Genomic DNA, 25,989 nt, shown 5'->3' with positions numbered 1-25,989 from the left:
TTATGTCTCCCTATTAACAGTTTTATGGTCCGAATGCCAGTGATCCTGTTGGATTTTATGAACAACTGCTTGTAAAACAATGCCCGCTTCTGGCACAGTTCCAGATGATTAGTCAGAAAGGAAATCGAGCTTCAAGATGGAGACCCTCCTGTCCAGACATTTTATACAATTAACACAGGACGTGACCTTGGCAGAGCCAGGGGATTCTGGCAGAGGTCCGAGCGGCATCAAGGTGGACTGGAGGTGCAGTGTAATGTGATGAGCCTCCCCCTTAGCTGGACCGGGGGCACAGTCAATGACAGCACCCCACGCTGACCCCGGGCCAAGCAGGTGCTGCGCCCACCTCTGCTCACTTTGAACGCCAGTCTCTTCCTCTAACCCCGGGTCTTCCAGCCTCCCCTCCTCTCCTGGCCAGTGCGCCGCCGGAGTCTGGCGCTGTTGAATCCAGTGGGGGAACTCAAGAGATCTGGCCACCTTTCCTGGAAATCACCTTCCAATGGAAACTAAAAATGAAGACAGTACAACTCCTTACAGACAGTGGCTAGTGCTGTGAAGGAAGTAGAGGGCGCTGTGGTAGAACTAACGGGTCTCCGCAGGGTGTATCAAGTGTCACTTGACCCTCCTCTACAAAGCCTGGGCCCCAGGTGAGTCACCCCAAGCGATCCCCTTTCACGCCCTGCTACCCCGGTGCCGGGACGCGTCCCCCGGTCCCGCCACGGTGTCGCCGGCTTCTCCCAGACGCGGCGAACTGGGGCGCGGGGGGCTTGGCTGGCAGATCGCAGCGCGGCGGAGATCGCGGGGTGCGGCCTCCAGGAAGCGGGCCGGGGCCGGCGGGCAGGGCGTCAAGGGCGCAGCGGGTGCCAGAGGCTTGGCGGGGAGGTAGGTAGGTCTCAGGAGTGGGCGGCAGGCCTGCCTCTTGCTGGTCCCCCGCGGCACACCCTCCCGCGTCCTGATATCGGGCGGGAAAGGAGCCGTGCGGGGCGCCTGGAGTCCCGTCACTCCTTACCCCGGGCTGGCTCCTTGCGCCCCGGGCGGTGCCTGCAGCTTTCCGCAATCGCCCAGTTCTGCTGGCTCCCAGGAGGGACGCGAGCCCTCCCAGGCCTGCCTCTCCTCTATTTCCGGGAGCATCGTGACTTGAGCGCGGCTCAAGGTGACTCATCCCTGAGCTCTGCCTTCTGACTCACTGGCTTGCTTTCTTGGTTACCCGGAACTGACGTGTCCCCAAACCTCTCCAGCCTCGCCTTCCTTGCAGCATTTCTTGCCAGAGGCGGAAGGTTCTGATTCCTCCCGCTCAGGCTGGGGTAGAACCGGAGTGGCCTTTCCCAAGCCGCTGGGTATCACCAGCCTCTACCCTCCTTTCTGGTCCCATTTCCCCACAGCTGAGGGTATCAGCATTCAGCTCAGCTTCCTCCCCACCCATCCCGCTGGCATCCTCAGTCCAATCTGCCCATACCTCTGCAGCCATTAGGGTCTCCATCAGATCCTACAGTACTCAATTTTGATAACACTGCCACTTAACCACACAGGGCTAGCTTCCTTCTTTAAAACTCTCTTCTGTTTGTTGTTAACAGTTCTCTTTCCAGATTTTTCATGCCTCCCTGGCTTCTCTTTGTCTTTTCCCGGCTCTTCGTTTCCTCAGTTCATCCTTAAGTATTTGGCATTCCTGAGGGTTGGCCCACCTCTCCAGCTGGTAACTTCACCTTATCCATTTGCTGATGACCCCCACATTGACGGCTGGTGCCTACACAACCCACCTGAGCCTTCCATGGAACCTCATCCTTGCCCTCACAAAACCAAAATTCATTCCCTTCTCCGAAGCCATTTGTCCTTCTGTTTCCAATTTTCTAATCTCATGTACGGTCATTGTCATTCTCCCACCGGCCCAAGTCAGTGATCTGAAAGTCAGATTCCTCCTTCCTTAGCTATCTATCTGACAACCCCCAGGTCCCATCCTACCTTCTTCCTGAACTGCTTTTCTTTCTGTGAAAAAGAAGACCACAGGCCCCAAATGGAGTCACTTAGTCCAGGCCGAGTCACCAAACCAGAGCTTAATACCAAATCTAATCGCAATTCCAACCTCCTCCAGCAACATAGTCTCAATTGGTCAGTCGGGAGTTTTCTGATGGGGGTCAGTGAGTCTATCACTTGGCCCTCTCCATTCCCCTGAAGGAAGATGACATAATCTGATATAACCCCCCTGCTGTCCCACTCAGGAAACGAGAACCTGCCTGGAACAGTCTTTTCCTTTTGCTTCTAACTTTCTTGCCCCACCCTCCTTCCTATAAAAACTTTCCATTTTGTCCAACTCCTTAGAACCTCTGCTTGCTAGATGGGAGACTGCCTGAGTGAGAAATCATTTAATAAAGTCAGTTAGATCTTCAAGTTTACTCGGTTGAATTTTCTTTTTTAATACTTCCATCCCACCCACCCCCACTGACTGGGGTCTTTCATTTCAAGGACCGCAGCTCTGACACATCAGTCTTGTTCCCATCGCACTTGTCCACGTTCCTGCAGAACTATCTTGCCAGGATATAACTCTGCTTATGTGTCCCACAGTTCAGAATTCTTTGGAGACTCTCTATGCCTATGAAATAAAATCAAAATTTATTGGCGTGACATATAAAGCCCTGTCTACTCAAAATTGGCTCATATTTGGTGATACTGGAGTAGTTAACTGCTTCTACCAACATGCATAATTTTGCAAGTTTCCCTGTCTCCCAGTTTGGAATACTGTCCCCTACTTAACTGAGCCCGATTCTGCAGATCTCCGCTTAAGTGTTATGGAGTGTGTGACACCTTTCTTGATTCCTCCAGTCAGACTCTTTGTTGCTGCTCCTGCTTTTTCTTGCCCCTTATATTTAAGGCCATTATAGCACATACCACATCCTGCTTCACTTGTTTGCATATCTGTATTAGGAAGAACCTCAGTCCAGTCTTCCTCTTGAAAAACCCCAGTCCTTCCCCCATCCCGTGTTTCTCCTGTGCATCTCCTTTACTACTCATAAAAAACTCTTCACTTCTGATCCTTCTGGTCACCAAATGTATGGGGGGGATTTCCTACACCAGCAGTTCTCCACAGCACTAGCTGAAGTCTTTTTTTTTTTTTAAGATTTTATTTATTTATTGGACAGAGAGAGACATAGTGAGAGAGGGAACACAAGCAGGGGGAGTGGGACAGGGAGAAAGCAGGCTTCCTGCTGAGTAGGGATCCTGATGTGGGGCTCGATCCTAGGACCCTGGGATCATGACCTGCGCTGAAGGCAGACGCTTAACAACTGAGCCACCCAGGTGCCCCACACCAGCTGAAGTCTTATAATTTAACTCAGTTCTAGCACATTCTACCTGGAGATCATGTCAGGCCCCACAGGTTAGGGGCTCTGTCCCACAAGACTGCCTCTCACACTCCTCAACTTCAGATGCCAGTTGCAGGTAATAGATTCCCAGGTTACCCACAGTTCCTGTCCAGTTTGGCTTAAGGATGGGAGGTTCCGATGATGTCAAGCCTGCTCTGGTTTGATTAATTTGTTAGAATGACTAACAGAATTCAAGGAAACACATTTACCAGTTTATTAAAAGAAAGATAAAGGATACAGATGAACAGATATGGGGGCCCTTTGGGTGGTTCAGTTGGTTAAGTGTCTGCCTTCAGCTCAGGTCATGATCTCAGGGTCCTGGGAATGAGTCCTGGTATCAGCCCCAGATCAGGATCCCTGCTCAGCAGAGACTGTTTCTTCCTCTACCCTTCCCCCTCTACTCATGATCCTTCTCTCTAGCTCTCTCTCAAATAAATAAAATCTTAAAATAAAAGATACATAGGACAAGGTCTGGGAGGGTCCTGAATGCAGGAGCTTCTGTCCTTCTGGAGTGGGGGTGGGGAGCACCACCCTCCCAGTGTGGGTATGTTCACCAATGTAGTAGCTCCCCAAACCCCATCTTGCTGGGATGTTTGTGGGGGCTTCATTTTGTAGGCATGATCTGTCATTAACTCCACTTTCAGCCCTTCTCCCTTCTCAAGAGGAGGGGGGGTGGAGCTGAAAATTCCAAGTTTCTAATCATGGCTTGGTCCTTCCGGTGACCAGCTCTCATCCAGGAGCCATCTAGGACCCCACTTAGAGTTGCCCTGTTAGAAAAAGACACCACTATTACCCAGGAAATTACAAGAGTTTCAGAAGCCATATGTCAATAACCGGAGTCAATGACCAACAGTGAGAACAAAAGATGTTCCTTGTGTTCTTATCACTTAGGAAATTACAAAGGTTTCAGGAGGTTCTCTGTCAGGAGCAGGGGCCAGACCATTAGATATGTTTCCTATTTTCTCACAGTATCTGTTTGATATCTTGAGGTCAGGGACCTTGCTTCTATCATCATATTGCCATCATATCATCATATTACCTTATTGTAGCTCCTGGCCTATAGTAGGTGCTCAATAAAAGTTTATGGAGTGAATGAAATAGTTATTGCACCAATTAAGACATCACTTACCATTTTGTGAATGCCAAATTGTTCATATAATAAAGTTATTAAGGCTGATGAGCAAACATTAAGTCATCAGAGAATACCATTGCAAGTGGTCTAAAAGTCCTTGCTCATCATGTTGCTTAGATAAGTCATAGGATAAGAACTCTTCACAGTCAGGATCTTATACTGCCTTTGGAATTTGCAATGGCCTTGGGAGAAAGTATGTACGTCACACAGTAGTGCTGAGGTAACAGAGCTCCTCCTTCAGCCCTTGATGTTTTGTCCCTGGGGCTCAGCAGATAGTCACCTTCCTCGTGAGGGACTGAGGTTCTCCAGCTCGAGGCTGATGGGCACCTAGAAAGTGATAGGACTGCTTGTCTTTGTTTAAAAAGAATGAAAATGTTCTGACCACCTCTCACCAAGTAGGAGTAATGAAAACGCTTATCTTGTGTCCCTTTTTGCTTTCGTTCTATGATACCCAAACTTGCGTTTTGAAATGAAATCTCCTGCTGATGTGGGAAATAGAGGCAGAAGAAAATCATTGAATTTCCTTACCTACTGACAAGCCCTTAAGACAGGCAGAGTGACCTCCACCGTAAGGCTTTGCTAAGAATAATAAGGCTTTGCTAAGGGCAAAGGGCAATCCTAGCCTGACCAACTCCCTACCCCCAACCAGGATCCAGTAAGTCTACTTTAACAATTCCTTTAGGAAACTTTATCTCTAAACCTCCAAGATAGTGTCGACAATCATTCCCAAGCATATGACCCACTGATACACATCTAAAGGGTCTCAAGAGAAGGTTTTTATTACTGGTAATAAATATTCTTTCTCCCAAACAATAGCTAGCCCCTAAAGGTCCTAAAAACCTTGCTTCCAAAATTCCTTAGAGACTTAACGCCATCCCTAACCCCCTCCCAATTTACAAGTATATAATAGACCACTCCTCACATCCCTGGGGCAGCAGCTCTTCCTGCCCATGGGTCCTGTCCCCGTGCTTTAATAAGCCACCATTTTGCACCAAAGATGTCTCAAGAATTCTTTCTTGGTCATCGGCTCCGGAGCTCACCCCACCGAACCTCACCTAGATTCTAGAACTTCATCACTGCCATTTGTGCAAAACCTGGTTCATTCTCATGAGTCTCTCACCCCTTGAGCACTAAGCGTGGCCAAGAAGACACTCTTCTGAGTTTCCAAGGTCACTGCTCAGTAATGTAAGATCAGGTTTGGGCCTGTCTCCCCAGGCCTGCCCTGTGACAGATGACAGGTCTAGAGGGGATTTTCACACCTTTTGGCACAAGCCATAGGCTGGCTAGAATTACAATATAACTATTGAGCTCTGCTCTCCTCTGTCTTTGTTTGCTTGCTTTTTAAAAAAAATTTAGGGGCTTCATTAGCACAGGCCCTGACAGGGACTTCTCTGACTAACCACACTAAGTCTCTCTAGCCTGGTATTTGAGGAAACAGGTTTCCTTAGGCTTCTCAGGCAAATCCATCAGGCTCCCTTCAGCAATGACCTGGACCTTCGGGGCAAGGTGGCCCAGACCCAGGGGCATCTTATTCCAGGACAAAGTGTTTCTATTCACCTTTCTTTTCATTTGCATTCTGAAATGGATCACCCAAGCAATTCCAGACGGTATAAGAAGACAAGCTTCTCTCCTGAGGAACAAAGAAAGAGGGGAAAAAAGTAAGACAGAGAGGAACCTCTATTCAGTTATTTAGCTATTTCTTAAAATCATATGATCATGAATATTAACAAAATCTCCAGAGTAATAAGATTCTCTTGATTTAACTCCGATTTTAAATAAGAGAGCATGATTTCAAAAGAAATAAAAGAATAATAAAATGAATGAAGTAAGATAACTGAAATGTAGATTCTGAAAAACTCCTTCTGGACTTCAGATGGAACCATTCACACCATAGATGAACCCGCTCCAAGCCCCTTCCTATGGGCCCTCTTCCTAGGGATACCTGTCTTAGGTTAGGTTAGGTTAAGGACGCCTGTACTAGGTTAACATGTTGGGCTGGAAAGTGCGAATTTCTTCTGAGCTCTTGGATTAAAAATGGCCTGAAATAACAAAGAATAATTGTCCAGACAGAAATCAGCATTGCTTTGTTTCATCATGGTATTCTTCTTCTTCTTCTTCTTTTTTTTTTATTTATAAGATAAGATTTTTATTTATTTGACAGACAGAGATCACAAGTAGGCAGAAAGGCAGGCAGAGTGGGAGGGGGAAGCAGGCTCCCTGCTGAGCAGAGAGCCCGATGTGGGGCTCGATCCTGAGATCATGACCTGAGCCGAAGGCAGAGGCATAACCCACTGAGCTACCCAGGCGCCCCTCCCCATGGTATTCTTGACCGAACAATCATTTTTTCATTTTAGGTTTTCCTTTAAGTCAGACAAATGCCTAGTATTTTCCCGGCTCTTCCTGACCGTGACTGTTCAGAAGGCAAATGACATGTTCACCCCTGTTCGGTCCTTAAAACAGCCCCCTTCCAGCTGACCCCCAGCTCTAACCAGCCCTCTTAGTCATCACCTCATGTTTCCTCAAAGAGTATTCAAAGAAAGCTGTCTCCGCCTGTCTCTTTTTATCTTGAATTGCCCTCAATTTAGTGGTTGTCCTGCCTGTCACTATTGACCTGGGAATGACAAGTGCCCTCTTTCTTCTTAGCTCTCCACTGTCTCCAGCATGAGCTACTGATGCCATTGACCTCGCTCTCCAGTGTCCAGCCTCTTCTGCTCTGCTCAGTCTTCTTTGCTGGGTGCTTTCTCCTCCCTCCCCCCAGCAATCTTTTAAAATGTTTGTGATTGCTTCGGCTTCTGTCACCAGACAGACGCCTTCCTGTTCAACAAGCTTGGCGGGGCCAATGCATCCCTCTTCTGGCTTCTAGTCACTGGATCCCATAGCTTTATCCTTATTTCTCCCCGTATCTTGGATATCATCACCTAAATGTGTCACAAGCACTATAAAGCCCTTTTGACTCAAACTAATTCTTTGACCCCTGAACCTCTCCTCCTCCCCTCGTATTCTCTCTTTCAGTTAATTATATCATCTTGTATCCGATTACCTGAATTAGAATGCTGAAAGTCATCTGGAACTCCATTCTTTTCCTTGTCCCTCCTCCCCAAATCCACTTGGGCATTCTGTCCTATGATTTCTGCTCCCCGACTAGCTCCCTGCCTCACTAGCATCACCACTGCCAACTATGTAGGCTTAGGCCCACATGGCCTATGTTCGGGATCCATAGAGTCAACTCCCAGTGGACTCCTGCCACCACTGTTTGCTGCTTCCAAACCATCCTAAAGGCTGATGCTAGAGTCAGAAAGTTAGATCAGCACTCCAGCACTCACAAGCTGGGTTGGGGGATTCAGTCCTGGATACTCCCCAAACTTTCCTTAAAGGGAAAACGCAGAGAAGCCTGGCATCTGCCTCTCAACTCCTTAGATATTATTCCAGAAATTTCTCTGGAGTAGAAAAAAATAGAGACTTTACCTCAGTTTTCCAAATGTTTTTCTCCTGGGTAAGGGGGTCACCACCTCCCAGAGGAAGGGAGTGCGCGCCTTTGTTCGTCCACGCCAGCTGACTCACTGGATCTCTGCTGCTCACATTTTGCCACTTTGAGCAACGTCTTATTTTACGTTTTTTAAGTTTATATTTTCATTCCAGTGAGTTAGCATACAGTGCTATATTAGTTTCAGGTGTACAAGATAGTGATTCAACACTTCCATACAACAACTGGTGCCCATCACAACAGGTGCATTCTTTAATCCCCATCACCTATTTTACCCATCCCCCACCCACCTCCCCTCTGGTGACCATCAGTTTGTTCTCTAGATTCTTGTGTCTCTCTTTTTCCTTTTTTTTTTTTTTCTTACATTCCACAAAGGAGTGAAATCATATGGTATTTGTCTTTCTCTGGCTTATTTTGCTCAGTATAATACTCTCTAGTTCCATCCATGCCACTGCAAATGGCAAGATTTCATCCTTTTTATGGTTGAGTAATATTCCATTGTGTATATACGACATCGTTTTAATCCATTCATCAATAGAGGGGACACTTGGGCTGATTCCATATTTTGGCAATTGTAAATAATGGGGCTATAAACACAGGGGTGCATGGATCCCTTTGAATTCGTGTTTTTCCATTCTTCGGGTAAATACCCAGTAGTGTGATTGCTAAATTGTAGGGTAGTTTTATTAACTTTTTGAGGAAACTCCATACTGTTTTCCACAGTGGCTGCAGTTTGCATTCCCACCAACAGTGTAAGAGAGTTCCTTTTTCTCCACATCCTCTCCAACACGTGTTGATTCTTGTGTTGTTGATTTTAGCCACTCTGACAGGGGTGAGGTAAGATCTCATTATAGTTTTGATTTAAGGATGTTATTTTATTGGCCTCTTTGATGACTTTCACTGGCAGAAGACAAGGTTACATTTTGTCCTCAGGGGTCGACCTTCCAGCAACACTCTCCATGTTCATGACCTCTGTTCTCTGCTGCCAACCTGGTCTGTCTTTCAGAAGTAAACTATGACCTGAACAGTTCTCTCAAATGAATCTCTGGGAGAGGCTGCTACACTTTCTTTGAAAGAACGTTAGATAGGAGGAACTATTAAGTATTGTGATGCTACTAACGGGCCATTGCCATGTCATTCGAATAAATTTTATGTTCCTAGGAAACCTTGCAATGTTTACTATCTGTAAGGAAAACCAAATAGAGGTTAGATGGTTGCCTGGGAACTTATGTGCTTTCTGGGAAGGCAGAGGTTCTAGTTCTGGGCCAGTCTCTGAGTTTTGCACTGCAGATGTGTGGTAAATATCTACTTAATTAAATTGGGTTGCTAAGCAATTGACCTAATCAGGGATGGTTCAATCTATTAGGATGATTTTTTTTAACTTATTTAAGGCCCCAGCTGACTATTTAGATGCTTAGTCTTGCTTGGCTCCTTTACTGTAATCTGATTTTTAAAAGGTATGGCTAAATCAGTACAAACCCATCACTACCACTGAGGTCAGGGTATAAATGCTCTACCAGTTTTATGGAATTTAGTTCCAGTTAGTCCACATAGCACTGAAAATATATATAGAGAACAATATTACATAACATAAATGTCATGGTCACAGGTTCCAATTATGAGAGGAGTTTCCTCTTTTCTCTCTCTCTTTTTTTTTTAAGATTTTATTTCTTAAAGAGAAACACACAAGCAGGGCAAGAGGGAGAAGCAGACCCTTGCTGAGCAGGGGGCTTGATGTGGGCTTGATGTGGGACTCAAGGCTTGATCCCAGGACCCAGGGATCATGACTTGAGCTGAAGGCAGACACTTAACCATCTGAGCCACCCAGGTGCCCCTCCTTTCTTCTCCTTTTGTGTTAGGGTTGAAATGTCAGCAAAATAGAACGCACTTATTCAGGGTGGTGTTTCAGTTACTGTTCTTTGATTGCTCACAGGTGAATTACTGTGCTGTACACTCATGTCAAAACCAACTTGTGTTGAATGAGCTGAATACAGGTTGCCACATGATTTTTGAATGGGTTTTCCAACATTTAAAAGGGGGATTGTTTTCAAAAATAAAACACAGCAAAATATTTACCTGTAAAAATCCCAAATTCATAAGTAAAATGAGTGAGTGTAGTATCATAATCAAGATTCTTAGTTAATCTTTATTTCCAGTTTACTGGTTGTAAGTTCAGACTGCTTTATAAACACCTAAAGGGTTCTGTTTACTTTTATTTTACATGGCATACCAAAGTCTTTTGAAACTGAAATTGAACCAATCCCCCATTCTGGGAAGTTTCGGGAAATAAAATGCCACGCTATTGCCCAAGAGTCAGAGTCATGTTTTCAGTCAGGGTTAACAACAGATGCCAGTTAAAATGGGATTGGAAAGAAAAGACATTCTGTGGTATCAGATCTTTTTTGTTGACAACACTGCTGTATTTGAAGTGAATTTTCTAAACATTAGACACCAATGAATCATCGAGTACCACTGAACAACAGCTGTGTGGGTGTCCTTCAGCACATGCACTGGAATACTCTTGCCTTCTATCTTCACTGCTCTCTCTTCCTCCAGTCATTACTCAGGGCTGGAATGAAACTATACAAATACTGGAAGAAAATACTGGTGAACTGTATAATCTAGAGAAAGACTTTCTAACTATGACGCAAAAATCTAGAAGCAGTAAAGGAAAAAAATCATTAAATTTGACTACCTGAAAAACAAACAAGTAGGCTGAAACCACCAGAAACAAAGTTAGGAAACAGACAAGAAGCTGGGATAAAATATTTGCAACTTTATATCCGAGAGGTCTAATGCTACTATATAAAGAGCTCCTAAGAATCAAGAAGAGAAAGACCAAACAGTTAAAAAAAAAAAAAATGAACAAAAGGGGCACCTGGGTGGCTCAGTGGGTTAAGCCGCTGCCTTCGGCTCAGGTCATGATCTCAGGGTCCTGGGATCGAGTCCCGCATCGGGCTCTCTGCTCAGCAGGGAGCCTGCTTCCCTCTCTCTCTCTGCCTGCCTCTCCATCTACTTGTGATTTCTCTCTGTCAAATAAATAAATAAAATCTTAAAAAAAATGAACAAAAGTCATAAGCAGTTCACAAGGGGACACAGAAAAGAGGCAATGCTTTTGTTCGTTTGTTTTGTTTTAAAGAGAGAGCAAGAGCATGCATATACATAAGAGTGGGGGTAGGGGACAAGGGAGAGAATTTTTTTTTTAAGATTTTATTTATTTGATAGAGAGAGAGATCACAAGTAGGCAGAGAAGCAGTCATAAGAGAGGAGGAAGCAGGCTCCCTGCTGAGCAGAGAGCCCGATGATGTGGGGCTCCATCCCAGGACTCTGGGATCATGACCTGAGCGGAAGGCAGAGGCTTTAACCCACTGAGCCACCAAGGCACCCCTGAGGGAGAGAATCTTAAGCTCCACACAGAGCTCCATCTCATGACCCTGAGATCATGACCTGAGTCATTATCAAGAGTGGGATGTTTTAACCAACTGAACCACCCAGGTGTCCTGAGGCAATACTTTTAAACATACGAAGAGATGTTCAACCTCACTCATAATAAAGGAAATGGTAATTAAAATGACATGGGATACTGTTTCTCCATCAGACTGGTAAAAATCCAAAGATATCCAAGTATCCAAAGATGAATTAGTGTTCAGATATAGCTGGTGAGAGGACAAAAAGGATACAATCCCAGTGAGAGGAATTGGACAATAACACAAATATGTGTATTTGTCCTTTGACCCAGGAATCCCACTTCTAGGATTCTAGGAATCTGGGTTAATGGATATTTCTCTACTAATACAAAACAGTATTTACACTAATCTCCTGCCACTGAAAATGTGGTCTATGGGACAGCAGCCTCAGCTACCTGGGAGCTTGTTAGAAATGCTGTATCTCAGGACCTGCTGAATCAGAATCCACATTTTAACAATACTCCAGATCGTTCACACGTGCATTTAAGTTTGAGAAGCACAGCACTGGGTTATTGGTGGCATTATTTGTAATGACATAAGACTGGAAACAACCCACATGACCATCAGTGACACGATGAAATACTCGATGTAGCCATGAAAAAGAATAAGGATCTCTCTGTAGCAAATAGAGATCTCCAAAATTTGTTAAGTGAAAAAAAAAAAAGTTGCAGAACTATGGATAGATAAAAGGTAACAGAACGCCGCCTTTCTGATAAGGGCACACAGACATACATGTTTGCAAAAAGGCGAGCTGGAAAGACAAACCTGAAGCCAGTAAAACTGGGTTGAAAAGGAACGGGGAGGATAAAGGTGGAGCGATACCTCTGGGCATTCCTTTATGTTTCACTACAAAAATAAAATCAAAACAGTCACAACTGTTTTGACAGGGATGGCGGGGTCGCTACGACTACTGCCATGTAGTGTCTAGAGAGCCCAGGGATGCTGTTAAGCGTTCTACAGTGTGGGAGCGCAACCAAGAATTATCCAGCTCCGACGTTAACAGTGTGTAGGGTGAGAACTCCGGGCCTAGGGTAAGGATGGAGGAAGCACGAAACAGTCTTGAAGTTTCCAAAACTGACCTTGTGTTTAAACACTTGGCGAGCATTTTCCCCTCCTCCGGTCACCTGAGCCGATCCCATTCTCCAAGACTGCTCCAAGACGGGAAACGTGGATTTCCTATGCATTTGGTTAATTTGTCAGTGCCCTGGAGTGTAATTCACATGGGGCGGAAGACTACTGGAGTCTTTGAATACCCAGAGGATCACGTAGAGTTTGTTCATTTAAAAATTTCTGTCCTGGGCCATCTGGGTGGCTCTGACGATTAGTGTCGCACTCCTGGTTTGCATGATCTCGGGGTCATGATCTCAGGGGTCCTGAGATGGCGCCTGCTTAAGATTCTGTCCTTCTCCCTCTGCCCACTCCCATCGCCTCTCTCTTTAAAAAAGAAATACATAAAAAATAAATTTCTGTCCTGCACGGTACAACTTATGCCCATGTACCAGGAACTGGCACTTTTCTGGTCGCTGAGGACGTAATTCCCGGTCTCCACAAAGCCATGGTCACGCCTTGCTTTGATTCACTTCCCCCCGTGGCCCCGTGGGCGCGGTCCGTGAAACTAGGCCCAGAGGGGCGGCGCGGCCCCTCCGGCGGACCAGCGGGCCCCGGGGCGGCGGTCAAAGTGCGGCGGAGTACCTGGCGCACACCTGCTCGCCTCCCCGCTCCGCCCTCCTCCGCGCCCCGGCTGCGGCTCGGCCATCCCAGGGGTGGGAGTCGCTGGCTCGCGCCCCGGACTCGCCCCGCCCTCGGGTCGCGCGGCTATTTGAGGCCGGGAGCTGCTCCGTTCCCTACAGACCGCGGCGCCGACCCTCAGAGGTACGCGGCTGGGGTGGGCGTGAGACCCGCCCTGGCACACGGGGGTCCGTCCTCCGCTCCCAGGCCAGCAGAGCGGGGGACGCAGGCTGGAGCGGCGGCGCGAGGGGAGCGGTTGGGCATCGTCGCTCCGGGGAGGGGAGGGCGAGGGCGAGGGGCTTGCGCGGACCGGGGCGTGGCCGCGCAGGGAGAGGGGCGTCGCCGCTCGGGGGCCGCGGTCGCGCGTGGGGAGGGCGGGGCCGCGGCCCTTGCAGTTCTGGCTGGGCGGGGGTGGCGTGTGAGCGTTTGGGCTCGTGTTCCCCTGAGGAGTCCCGCGGTCTAGGACGGTGACGCCATTTGGTGAGTTGTGCGTGGAGGCCTAGACCGGGACGCGCAGCCCCGCGCCAGCAGTGGAGGACGCGCGAGCGGGCATGGGGTCAGCGCTGAGCGTGGGGAACTGCCACGCTGGGTCCCGCGGCCACAGGTGACCTCGCGCGCGGTCCCCCGCCACAGGTGACCCCCCCCTGCCCTGGGGCCCAGGCCCGCGGGGCGTTGGGAATCCAGAGTGGGGTTGGAGGCCCTCGAGAAGGCCGGGGGGTCGTGGGAGAGGCAGCCCGATTCTGGTTCACTGAACCCGCACCTTGGTCTTCCTGACCACCCCTGTAGTCCGGGGACTTCGCCAGTTCCGCAGCACTTTCCAGGCCCCTCAGGCCTGCGGAGAGAACTCGTGAGCATCTTTCCAGATATTGTTACTTCTGTGTTTTTCATTAAACTCCCCGCAGGCAAAGTACTCCAAGATGTGGTGTCTAAGGGGCTAAAAGGACATGATAGAAATTTTCATCATACTTCCGGCTTCTGCGCTTGACGAAATTGGCACAGAAGTTATCTTCTTTCCCTCTTTCTCCCCATAAAGCTCAGTTTTAGAAAAGTGAAGTATGGGCAATGAATAGTCACATGCTGTCAGGAATAAATACCTAGATGCTAGGGGGGAACTGGGGTGAGTTTTGGCATTCTTACTCCTTGCGTCTGTCCAGCTGTACCTGAGGACAGGAATATGACTGTCGGGAGGCTGCCTACTTCCCCCCTGGTGTGGTTTAGGACTGGTGTGGTGAGGTGAGCCGGCAAATGTAACCTTTGGATTCAGGTCCTATGGCAGCATTGTATTGCTGAGCTAAGAAACGTGCACTGGGGTTAACATGAATGAAGCTGTTATCAGTATTATAGAGGTGTGCCCAGTATTTCATGATACCTTTGAGTGATTGTATCATTTCCTTTATGTCATCACAGAGAAAGGGTACACTTTGAGTCATACTTGGCCACATGAACTAAGTATTTAAAATTTTATGAGGCCAATTCCAGTCCAAGGTATCTTATTACAATTCTGCATATTTTGTATAGTGAGCTCTGCCTGTTAACAGTAGAGTGGAATTAGAGTGAATGTAATCACCATTCTTTTCTGTTTGTACTTAGAGCACTCTGTATCACATTAGGCATTTGTTATAGAATCTGGAGGAAGACCACATGCCTTCCATTTCCAAGCTTGCTGACCTGAGATCAGGCCTAGACATCAGAAGAAAGGAAATAGTGTATAATTCTACCCATTTGTTGAATACCCAGTGCATGCCAGACACTAGTTTATTTAATCTTCACAGTAAACTTGTACATTGAAGGAATCATCTCCTGTTCACATATTGGAGAACTGCTGTTCAGAAAAGTAAAACACACAGAGGATACACAGAGTACACCAGACAATGTAGGTACGGACAGAGCAGAAGCCCAGGTCTCCATTCAGCCAATCTTTAAATGGTTAGATTTTGTAGCAAATTAAGGCATCCTTAATGCAGGAAGGCAAGGAAACACAAATAGTAACACTTTAAAAACCTGATCGGTTGAATCAAATCAATTGTGAACATTAATTGCTCAAAGTTACTGATGGTGCTTTAGGGAAGAATAATGGTACGAGGATAGTTTTGTTAGGCTTGTTTTATACACACACACTCATATGCATTTGTTCGTTATGAAAACTTTAATACTCAGTTTTTATGTTTGCAGAGGCCACGTGCTCAACGGTGGAGGCTCTAGTACCCAGAAGGCTAGGGCTGAAGTGCAGGGATGCAAAACAGGGTCTTGTTAGAACATGTGTTGACAGGTCCATTAGAACCCACCTGCTATCCCTGACCCTGGCAACCAGGGAGCCACCCTCCCGTCCCTCCCATCCCTACCAGCCACCCACCAGATCAGGTCTGAATTTGATGCTCAGACTCCGGGACCACCAGGTACTGGGTTGAAACGAGGGAATTATAGATCCCATAGAAATTCCAGCCCTACCCAGCTTGATTCCAGAACACACCAGCAGCCACACCAGCGGGTTCCTCCACTTGCTGGACAACCACAACCAGCCACTGATCTCTTGATCACACTGCATGGAAGCCCCCAGCTGATTTCCTCCCCATGTAAACAATTTCCAACACTGTTTTGTGTTTTTCTCTTAAATGTGACTGATAACCCAAGGATCAGTCAGACATTTGTGAGAAGCCTATGCATGGAACACACCTAGAAAAAATAAAGTGTACACTAACCACAATAACAAAAAAGACTCCAGAGAAGGAGACAGTGTAGGGAGCAGGAAATAATGCAATAAAAATGTAAGGATGTTTTTCAAGGAATTGGAATAGAGGGCTGTAAAGAAGGAACAGCAGAGAACAAGGAGAAGTCCTTGGAAATTAAAAATATAATGGATGAAATTAGAAAAAAAATCAGTAAAAATTTAGAAGATAAAATCATGGACCTCTTCCAAGAAATAGGACAAAAATGTCATTGTGGTGGAAAATGCAAAAGAGGGAAGAAGATCAGAGCAAAACTTTCTGCGTCTGCGGAAGCCAACTTGCCCTTCCCAAAGTGCCACACAAATATCTTTTTCTGTGTGCGCCATGACATGAAGCTGCTTAGGCAATATCAGATGAGATCAGTCCAAGATTTCTAAGACCTGAATAATAGGGGATACCAAAAAAGAGAACAAAGTCAGTCTGGAAGGAACTAACAAGTTCCTTAAAATTTTCCCCAGAGAAGAAGGAAAATTCGAATTGCTAGATTGGAAGATCCCACCGGGTACACAGCAAATAAATAAACTGGGCCCATCTTAAGGACACATTGTGACATTTTAGAATATCAGGGATAAGGATAAGATTTTATGAGCGTTTTGGAGATATGGGGAAGGAGGGATGGAACTGGGGTCAGAATGTCATCAGACTTACCACCAGCAGAGCTGCAGGCTGGAAAGCAAAGTAGCAAAGTGTCAGACATTTGGAGGTAAAATGCTGTGCAGCTCATTCCAGACCCTGCCACACTGTCAATTACATGGAATGACAAAGACTTTCAGACATGCAAAAAGCCAAAATGTATGCATTCTATTTTGGAAAACTATTTGACAATTTGCTTCATCAAAATAAGTAAATCATGAAGCAGGAAGACCCTGGGGTCTGACACAGAGGATATTATTGGCAAAGAGATCTCTCATAGAAGGTGGCAGTGTGGCATGCAGGAGAGCGGTGTGTCCAAGACGTGGCTGACAAAACAGTGGTATCAGTGCATGAGTGTAATCAAAGAAGGCCTCAAAGTGCAATTGTGCTTTAGAAAAGTCAAGTGTATCAAAACTTCATGCAGCAGTCTCATTTACAGCATGGCACATTTGGGCCTGAAAGGAAACATCTACCCAGCTTTGTCGCTGGTGTGACCCAGAAGGCAGCACCAAAACTCACATACTCCCTGAAGGTTCAGATTTTGTACTTTACAGTGCTTCTCCATTCAAAGAAACCAGGAGAGGGGCTGATCCCTGAGGTCTTTGGGCTGGGAAAAAAATGGAAATGGGTTGGTAAGCACTAGAGTTGTTGCCCTAGAGCAAGAACCTTTGAGATCAACACATCAAGATAAAGCAATCAATTTAAAGAAAGCCCCCACTAGCCCACTATGGCTGTCCAGGCACCAAGAAGAAAACGGAGATCAGCTAAAGCATTGTTTGTAAAAATCCCTGAGTCTGTTAGTGACTTCAAATGAGGCAGACGAAATGAGCTTTGGAAAGGCACAAAGGAATTTCAGTAATGTTTTAGGTAGTGCTGTGGTTGTTACTGTAAGACGGTCTGTTACCAAGCACAGTAGTCACACAAGCCAGCCCAGAGGCCTAAAAATGAAGCTGAGCTTCATAGCCACGTTATACAACCCAGATGGAGGAAAACTCAAATAATACTTCATTTTAAGGAAAGACACTGGGTTACCAGAAACTGAAAGTGTGACTGGCTTTGGCCTTGTAAAATCCCAGAAAATGGAGAAATGAAGATTGAAACTCCCCCACGTACTGGGGTGTGCTTGTCCACAAAATGGTGAGTGCCAAGCTCCAAGGAGCCGCTGGGACCTCCAGTGACCAAGAACCAGACTCCTTGCGCGGGGAGGGGATGGTCCCTTAAGACTGATTGAGCACCAGGGAACCATTAAAATGAGCATTACTGTCACCTTAGGAAATGTATAAGAAGATATAACAAAGATAAAATACATTAGATCCATGCTGTTAATACCTTTGTGCTAGGCTTAAGTACAGGTGTAGAAATGATTTTTATAACCACTGTAATGCTTTGTGTGTTCTTAAGCCCATTTGAAAGCCTTAGGTAATCCTGGCTTACTGGACTGTATAAGTCTTGATTTATAAGGTTTATAGAAGTTTATGGAAATGTGTACTAAGGTTTGGTTTAAAAATTTTTTAAAAAGATTTTATTTATTTACTTGAGAGAGAGAGTGAAAGAGAGAGAGAGAATGCATGAGCCAGAGGAGAGGCAAAGAAGTAGACTTCCCACTCAGCAGGGAGCCTGAAGTGGGACTTATCCCAGGACCCTGGGATCATGATGCTTAACTGACTGAGCCAGCCAGGCAGCCCTATAAACCCTATTTTAAACTGATAATAACTGAACTGCAATAGAATTAATATACTTTATACTTTTACTTCTCCCTTCCACATTATAGATAATTGCTATTTCAAATAACATTTTTATGTTGAGTAACTAATAACAGATTATCATATTTATGGATATTTTTTCCCTACATTAATTTTTTTTTTAACTTTTAAACCAGGGTTGTAAGTGAGATATGTACCACTATTACCGTGTTGCAGAATCTATGACTATTTACCATTACCAGTGAGATTTATGCTACCTTTTTGTGTTTTTATGTTGATGTACTTTTACTTCCACTCAATTCCCTTTAGCATCTCTTGTAAAGACAGGTCTGGTGATAATGAAATCTCCCCGCTTTTGTTTGTACGGGGAAAGTCTTTATCTCTTCTTTGTTTCTTAAGGAGAGCTTCACCAGGCATAGAATAACTAGTTGACAGTTTGGGGTTTTTAGTTTTTGGGCTCATTTTCTCCTGGCATGAAATGTTTTTGTTGAGAAATCTGTTTATAGTCTTGCTGGTTCCCATAAGTATGTAACTTCTCTCTTTACTCTTGCTGCTCTTAATTCTTTCTTTGTCTTTGACAGTTTAATTCTGGTGTGTCTCTGTGTAGCCTTGTTCACATTCAACCTATTTAGGGTCCTTTGTGCCTCATGAGTGTATATATCCATTTTTTTCCTCAGGTTTTGGAAGTTTCCAGCCATTATTTCTTTAAATAAACTCTCTGTCCCTTTCTCTTTCTCTTCTCCCTCTGGAATTCTCATGGTGCAAATATTGTTTCTTTTCACTGTGTCTTATAATTCCCCTGGACTTTCTTCCTGGTTTTTCATTTTGTTTCTATAACTGAATAATTTCCAATGTTCTATCCTCCAGATCACGGATTCTTTTGTCTGAATGATCAAGTCTACCTTTGAAACTCTTGAATTCTTTGGTTCACGTGTTGTACTTTCAACTCTAAGATTTCAGCTTTTTGGAATTTTTTGATGGTTGTTATGTCCTTGTCAGACTTCTCATTTCGATCCTGCATTGTTTTCCTGATTCTGTTCAGTTGTAAGTCTGTACTTTCTTTTAGCTCACTAAACTATCTTAGGAAAATTATTCTGAATCCTTTTCTGACAGTTCATAAATCTCCATCTCTTTTAGGTCTGTTATTGGAGCTTTATTAGTTTCCTTTGATGGTCTCCTCTTTACCTGATTTTTCATGACCCTTGATTCCTTATGTTGGTATCTACACATTTGACTAATGGGGTTCCTCTAGACTTTTCTGATTGATTTTGGCAGAGACCGTCCTTCACCAGTCAGCACAGTGGGTTTCTGGATACATCTGCTGCTAATATTTTTAGGCAGGTGGGGCCTGTTATTATGGTCTATTTTGAGATGAGGCAATTGTTTGAGCTCTGAAGATGGAGATGGTAGGTTGTGCCACTGGCTGAGAACTGTTGGCTGGGGAGGACTACTGGCTTGGTTCCCTACCTACGTGAGGCTGTGGGATAGGCTCAGCAGTTGCTTGGATTTCTGGTCCTGCCTGCTAGATGGTCAGGAATGGGTACTATATTCAGTAGTGGTTGGGGCTCTGAATTAGCTTTCCTGCCCTGGTAGGGCAGCAGGCCTGAACCGAGGCCCTATTCAACTCATTGCTTGAGGGGCTGAAACAGGGTTCCCTACTCTGGCGAGGCCACAGGTTTCACTCTGCAGATGTGGGAAGCCATGGGCTGTACTCTCTGTTCAAGAGCCTATGATTCTAGGGATGTTGAATGGGCTATAGAGCTTCTCATGTGCTCTGGATAGGTTTACTGATTGAATGGGCTGAAGACTGTCTTCAGCAATGAGTGGGGCTATGAATTAGATTCCCTGTTCCAGTGCAGTGGGAGAAGCAGTTCTAGAGCTGGTAAAATTCTTTTTAACTTAGACTTAACTCAGACTGATCCACATCTCAATTTCCCTGTTAAACAGGACTGCTGGCTTTGCTCTGTAAATTCTTAGCTCTGTATGTCCTTCTCTTGGCTCAACACCCTTGGGCTGAATAGCTCCCAGGGGTTGTATCCAGCTCTTCGGTCAGATGGGGCTTGGAAGACCCCCTCCACAGCAGCTACTGTGGTTCAGCTACCTTGTCTAGGTGGGAGAGGGAAGGCTACTCCAAGCTACTCTCAGTTTCCCAAATGGGCTCTCTGGTTGGGAGAGTCCTGGAGCTACCCTCAGTCCTCTGTGAATGTATCCTTCTGCCTCCATACCTGGTACTGGCTTTGCTGTGGGGACAGTCAGCTCTGCCTGTCTGACTCTCAGCTTGAGCACCCCTGGGCAACCCAGCTTCCACCGGTTGCCACCAGGTCTCTGGTCAGATGGGGCTGGAAGGCCCTCTCCACAGTGGGTGAGGCTATGACTCAGCATGTTAGCTTGGGCACCTTCAAACTGGGCACCTTCAAACTGGGCATAGGGCTGGCACTCTCCTGATCTGAGGATCTAATCAGGCAGATCTCCACCCCAGCATGTTCACTATTCAGAGGTCACCCCTGACTTAGTCCTACAGATGAGCAAAGCCTCTGGGCGGGATTACTGCCTGGACATTGCAGGTTTAAACTCGGTCTGCCAAGATCCACGTGCTGGTTGTTGCAAGCCCCTCCCCTCTTGTCCATCATAGATGCCCAGTGGTTGAGCCCTGCAGATTCCCCTGCAATCTCAGTAAAGAGACATCAGGGAGGGGCTCCTGCAAAAAACCCAGTGCTGGCAGAGTCTGGCTATCTCCTCTGGGTTCTCTTTTCCCACTGGAGAAACCGGAGACTCAGTTGGGACCTCCCCTTACGGTGCAGCACTGTCTGGGGCGCTGGAGGGCAGTATGGCCAGCGTGTAGCTGCTCCTCTTACTTGTCTAATGCAGTCTGTCTTCAGTCTCACCCCCTGTGCTGGGATTGTCTCAGTGCCGTCTTGTTCTTGAATAGATGTTAGTTCTTCTTGCGAGGGCAAGTGAAGACAGGACCGACCTATGTTGCCATGTTGGTCCGTGCCTGGTATTTGTATCAGTAACTCTGAGTTTTACCTTTATTTAAGCCCATAGATGTGGAATTTTTGGCTCAGGGAATATGAATGTTTTCATGACATTTTTGTCTTCCTTTATTTTTTATATAATTTTAAATTATGATCTGGGAATATTGGCATGCAGATTTATTTAATTGTTTACACAGATTAGGAAAGAATACCTATCTTAGTCATTGTTGGAAAGTAATGGTTTTGAACTTTCAAAAATTGTGTTTGGGACAGGTGTCTTTAATTTGCTCTCCACCTCTCCTTTTTTTTTTGAATTTGGTATGTCACCGTGATTAAGAGAGTGAACTCCAGAGCCACCCAGACCTGGTTTCCCGCCACCACCCCGCTGCTTGTATAGTCTTGTGACCACAGGGCAAGACAAAAGAGCAATGTCAAATGCTGGTATTGTCAACCAGCCTTATAGACGTGTGAAAGTGTTTTAGGAAAAGTGCTAACATAGGTCCCAGCGTGTAGTATATACTCCAAACGCAATATTTATTTTTTTCTGAAGTTAAAACTTTTTAATCTAGTTATTATTGTTCCTATTTGGGGAACAAGGGAACTATTTTCTAATATTTTATCATCCATGATCATCACATTAAGGAAGTATAGAAAGTATCATTTCCCATTTGTTTCAAGGACATTTATTGTGAGTGGACAATTTAGTTATTTCATGATTAATGTATTTTCTGCTATAAAACTATCCTGCATATCTGGGATAAACCTATGAGGCATCATTGATTTCATGTTTCTTTTTTATTTAGCATTTTTTATAGGATGTGGATGGAATTTTATATTTGTTGGCTATCAGTCATTTGCAGCTGAAAAATGGAAGCTATTAGACTTCTCTCTGGGCTTTGAAGAGTGAGCCACAGATGACATTGTTCCCTCCTATCCAGGATGGAAGAAAACACATTATCTGGCCCATTCTTTTCCTCAGACAGGGAGCAGAAATCAAGAATATGTATATGTGTGTGTGTGTGTATATATATATATTTTTTAAAAAGATTTTATTTATTTATTTGACAGAGAGAGAGAGATCACAAGTAGGCAGGGTGGCAGGCAGAGAGAGATGGGGAAGCAGGTTCCCCGCTAAGCAGAGATCCTGATGTGGGGCTTGATCCCAGGACCCTGAGATCATGACCTGAGCTGAAGGCAGAGGCTTAACCCACTGAGCCACCCAGGCGCCCCTCAAGAATATATTTAGAGCCCATGAGCTGGGATTATAAACTTCATCTCCTTCCTGACTGGTGCCTTTCCCTCTGAATGTCCTGGCTTGTTCTTCCTGGGCTCAGTATTTAAAATAAGACTGGAGCTGCTTTATGTTGAGGAACTAGTTACTGGTCTTTCAGCTTTCTTCCTTTTTTTAACAAAAATATACTTTTAAATATTTCAGCTTTCTTGGTTCATTGAGGGGTTGTTCTATCTTGGGGGCAAAGCCAGAGGTCCCCCTGTCCCCAGGCAAAAAGATTTGTGTGTCCAGAAACCCACAACACCTGTATCAGGAATGCTTGGGACTGTGCTTCTTGTCCTGTGGGACCTCCTCTTACCTAGTTCTTTTTTTTTTTTTTTTTTTTTTACCAAAGCAGAAAAGAAAGTTTACTGAAAACAGATATATAATGTATTAGGCTAGAGAGTTCCTATAAACCCCCTTATATTCCACCTTCCCAACACAGATTTTCTTATTGTGAACATCTTACATTAGTGTGATACACTTGTTACAATTAATCAGCCAATATGTATAAATTATTATTAATGAAAATCTATAGTTTACATTAGAATCCACTCCTTGTCTTGCACATTCTTTGTGTTTTTTTTGTTTTTTTTTGTTTTTTTCAGTTGGCATTTTTTTTCCAATTTATTTATTTTCAGAAAAACAGTATTCATTATTTTTTCACCACACCCAGTGCTCCATGCAAGCTGTGCCCTCTATAATACCCACCACCTGGTACCCCAACCTCCCACCCCCCCGCCACTTCAAACCCCTCAGATTGTTTTTCAGAGTCCATAGTCTCTCATGGTTCATCTCCCCTTCCAATTTACCCAAAAGCACATACCCTCCCCAATGTCCATAACCCTACCCCCCTTCTCCCAACCCCCCTCCCCCCAGCAACCCACAGTTTTTTTCGTGAGATTAAGAGTCACTTATGGTTTGTCTCCCTCCCTATCCCATCTTGTTTCATGGATTCTTCTCCTACCCACTTAAGCCCCCATGTTGCATCACCACTTCCTCATATCAGGGAGAGCATATGATATTTGTCTTTCTCCGCTTGACTTATTTCGCTAAGCATGATATGCTCTAGTTCCATCCATGTTGTCGCAAATGGCAAGATTTCGTTTCTTTTGATGGCTGCATAGTATTCCATTGTGTATATATACCACATCTTCTTTATCCATTCATCTGTTGATGGACATCTAGGTTCTTCCCATAGTTTGGCTATTGTGGACATTGCTGCTATAAACATTCGGGTGCACGTGCCCCTTTGGATCACTACGTTTGTATCTTTAGGGTAAATTCCCAGTAGTGCAATTGCTGGGTCATAGGGCAGTTCTATTTTCAACATTTTGAGGAACCTCCATGCTGTTTTCCAGAGTGGTTGCACCAGCTTGCATTCCCACCAACAGTGTAGGAGGGTTCCCCTTTCTCCGCATCCTCGCCAGCATCTGTCATTTCCTGACTTGTTGATTTTAGCCATTCTGACTGGTGTGAGGTGATATCTCATTGTGGTTTTGATTTGTATTTCCCTGATGCCGAGTGATATGGAGCACTTTTTCATGTGTCTGTTGGCCATCTGGATGTCTTCTTGGCAGAAACGTCTGTTCATGTCCTCTGCCCATTTCTTGATTGGATTATTTGTTCTTTGGGTGTTGAGTTTGTTAAGTTCTTTATAGATTTTGGACACTAGTCCTTTATCTGATATGTCGTTTGCAAATATCTTCTCCCATTCTGTCAGTTGTCTTTTGGTTTTGTTCACTGTTTCCTTTGCTGTGCAAAAGCTTTTGATTTTGATGAAATCCCAAAAGTTCATTTTGCCTTTGCTTCCCTTGCCTTTGGCGATGTTCCTAGGAAGATGTTGCTGCGGCTGAGGTTGAAGAGGTTGCTGCCTGTGTTCTCCTCAAGGATTTTGATGGATTCCTTTCTCACATTGATCCTTTTACCTAGTTCTTAATTCTTAAACCTGTTTTTAACAGTTGTTTCCTTTAAAATTAATAAGTAGGGAGCATTTGCTAATATAAAATCCAAATAAGCAGTGTAACTTTGCATCCGTTTCATATAATGGCTACTTTTGTTTATGTTGATGTTCCCAAGGCCCTGTGAATTCCTGAAGCTATTTCTGTATCATACAATCAATTGTATCTAGGAGAATTTTAGTAGTGGGTATGTTCTATTGTACTTTCATCAGAAATTAGCAATTTAAGATACGGATGGAAAGTCTGAGCAAACCAGGAGTGCCCAGCGCCCCACCTTTTCTCTATAATGAATAAAGGAGAGTTTGAAAACAAAGAGTTTAAACAAGGACTGTAAATAAAATTTATCAGGTGTATTCATTAAGTATTCGTTTTCTGCTGCTCTTGTAACAAATCACCACAACCTCAGTGCGTTTACTGTCAGGCTTCTGGAGGCCAGAAGGCTGGCAGGTTTCACTGAGCCACACTGAGGGGCTGCAGGGCCTTGCTCCCTCCAGAAGCTCGAGAGGAGCATCTGTCCTATGCCCTTTCCAGCTTCCAGAGCTGCAGTTCCCCAACCCTTGCTTGTCTCCCCTTCCTCCAGTTTTCAAGCCACAGGGTAGCGCTTTGCTTCTGTCCCCACATTGCTTTCCTCCTTAGTCACATCCTCCTCTGCCTGCCCGCCTCTCATTAGGATACACGTGATGACGTTTAGGGGTCACTTGGATAATCCCCAGTGACCTCCCCATGTCCAGATCCTTCCTTTAATCACATGTGCAAGGTCTCTGCTGTATAAGGGAACGTTCGCATATTCCAGGCAGGAGTTGGGCTGGGGGCCCCTCTGCTGCCCTTATTCAGCGGCCCACAGTTATGAACAGAAAAGCTCGCTCTGTGGAGAGTGGGTTTACTCCTCATTCTCTGGTCTGGGCCTTTCAGTCAGATTTGTACCCCGCCTCTCTTCTACTCCCTGAAAATATCTAGTGTCACCCTTTCCTTGTTCCATAGATTCCCACGCACAACTCAGATGAGTCATTTCCCCAGTCTCTGACGGGGGAAATGTGAGTCTGGTAAATATTTGTCAAGACAGCAGAGCAGGCAGGGGCTGCTTCTCCCAGAGTCTGCTCCTCCCAGGCCCGCTGCTGCGTCTGCAGCTAAGCTGGCTGGTGGGGCCCTTGGCTGCCTCTTGCCTTCCCGCCGACCCTTCTGTCCTACCTTCAGGCTCTTCCTCAAGTAGGGACATCTAGAGCCACAGTGCAAAGACGGGGTATTGGCCCCGAGTTCAGCCTTAGCTATTTAGTTCCTTAGCTTGGCTTTATCACTTCACCTCTGTGACCTTTAGCTCCCCTGTCATAAAATGGGGAGTCGGTGATAGGTCTTTCTAAAGAACTGTTTGAAGGTTCTCATATCTACCCCATCCTAGACCGCCCAGAAGTGTTCCTGTTCTGGACCCTGCCTAGACCACCGGGGTCATGGCCACATGCCCTCCATGCCAACCTGTGCAGTCTGACCCCTTACCCCTGAGGCCTGTGTCTGGGGGTGGCCAGGGGCATGTACCTGCTGTCACATACCCTTGTCCAGAAC

At 45.5% G+C, this 25,989-nt stretch overlaps 1 protein-coding gene across 3 annotated transcripts in view; it reads left to right on the top strand.

The window, feature by feature from the left end:
- Window positions 1-559: 559 nt before the first annotated feature.
- The window catches only part of SERPINB6 (serpin family B member 6), a 35,732-nt gene continuing 10,302 nt past the window's right edge, over window positions 560-25,989 (top strand). Inside the window, exon 1 of one of the 3 annotated variants that reach the window (XM_044257991.1) lies at window positions 560-644. The gene's annotated coding sequence lies outside the window, so the exon portion shown is untranslated. Of the gene's footprint in view, window positions 645-13,205; window positions 13,309-13,561; window positions 13,645-25,989 lie in introns of those variants that run through there. The other 2 variants (XM_044257980.1, XM_044257970.1) reach the window with 2 other exon arrangements.

The sequence above is a fragment of the Neovison vison genome, chromosome 1, assembly GCF_020171115.1.
Source record: "Neovison vison isolate M4711 chromosome 1, ASM_NN_V1, whole genome shotgun sequence".
In the NCBI taxonomy this organism is placed as follows: Eukaryota; Metazoa; Chordata; class Mammalia; order Carnivora; family Mustelidae; genus Neogale; species Neogale vison.
The sequence above is the reverse complement of the archived record's forward strand: the minus strand, read 5'-3'. Positions and strand labels throughout refer to the sequence as shown.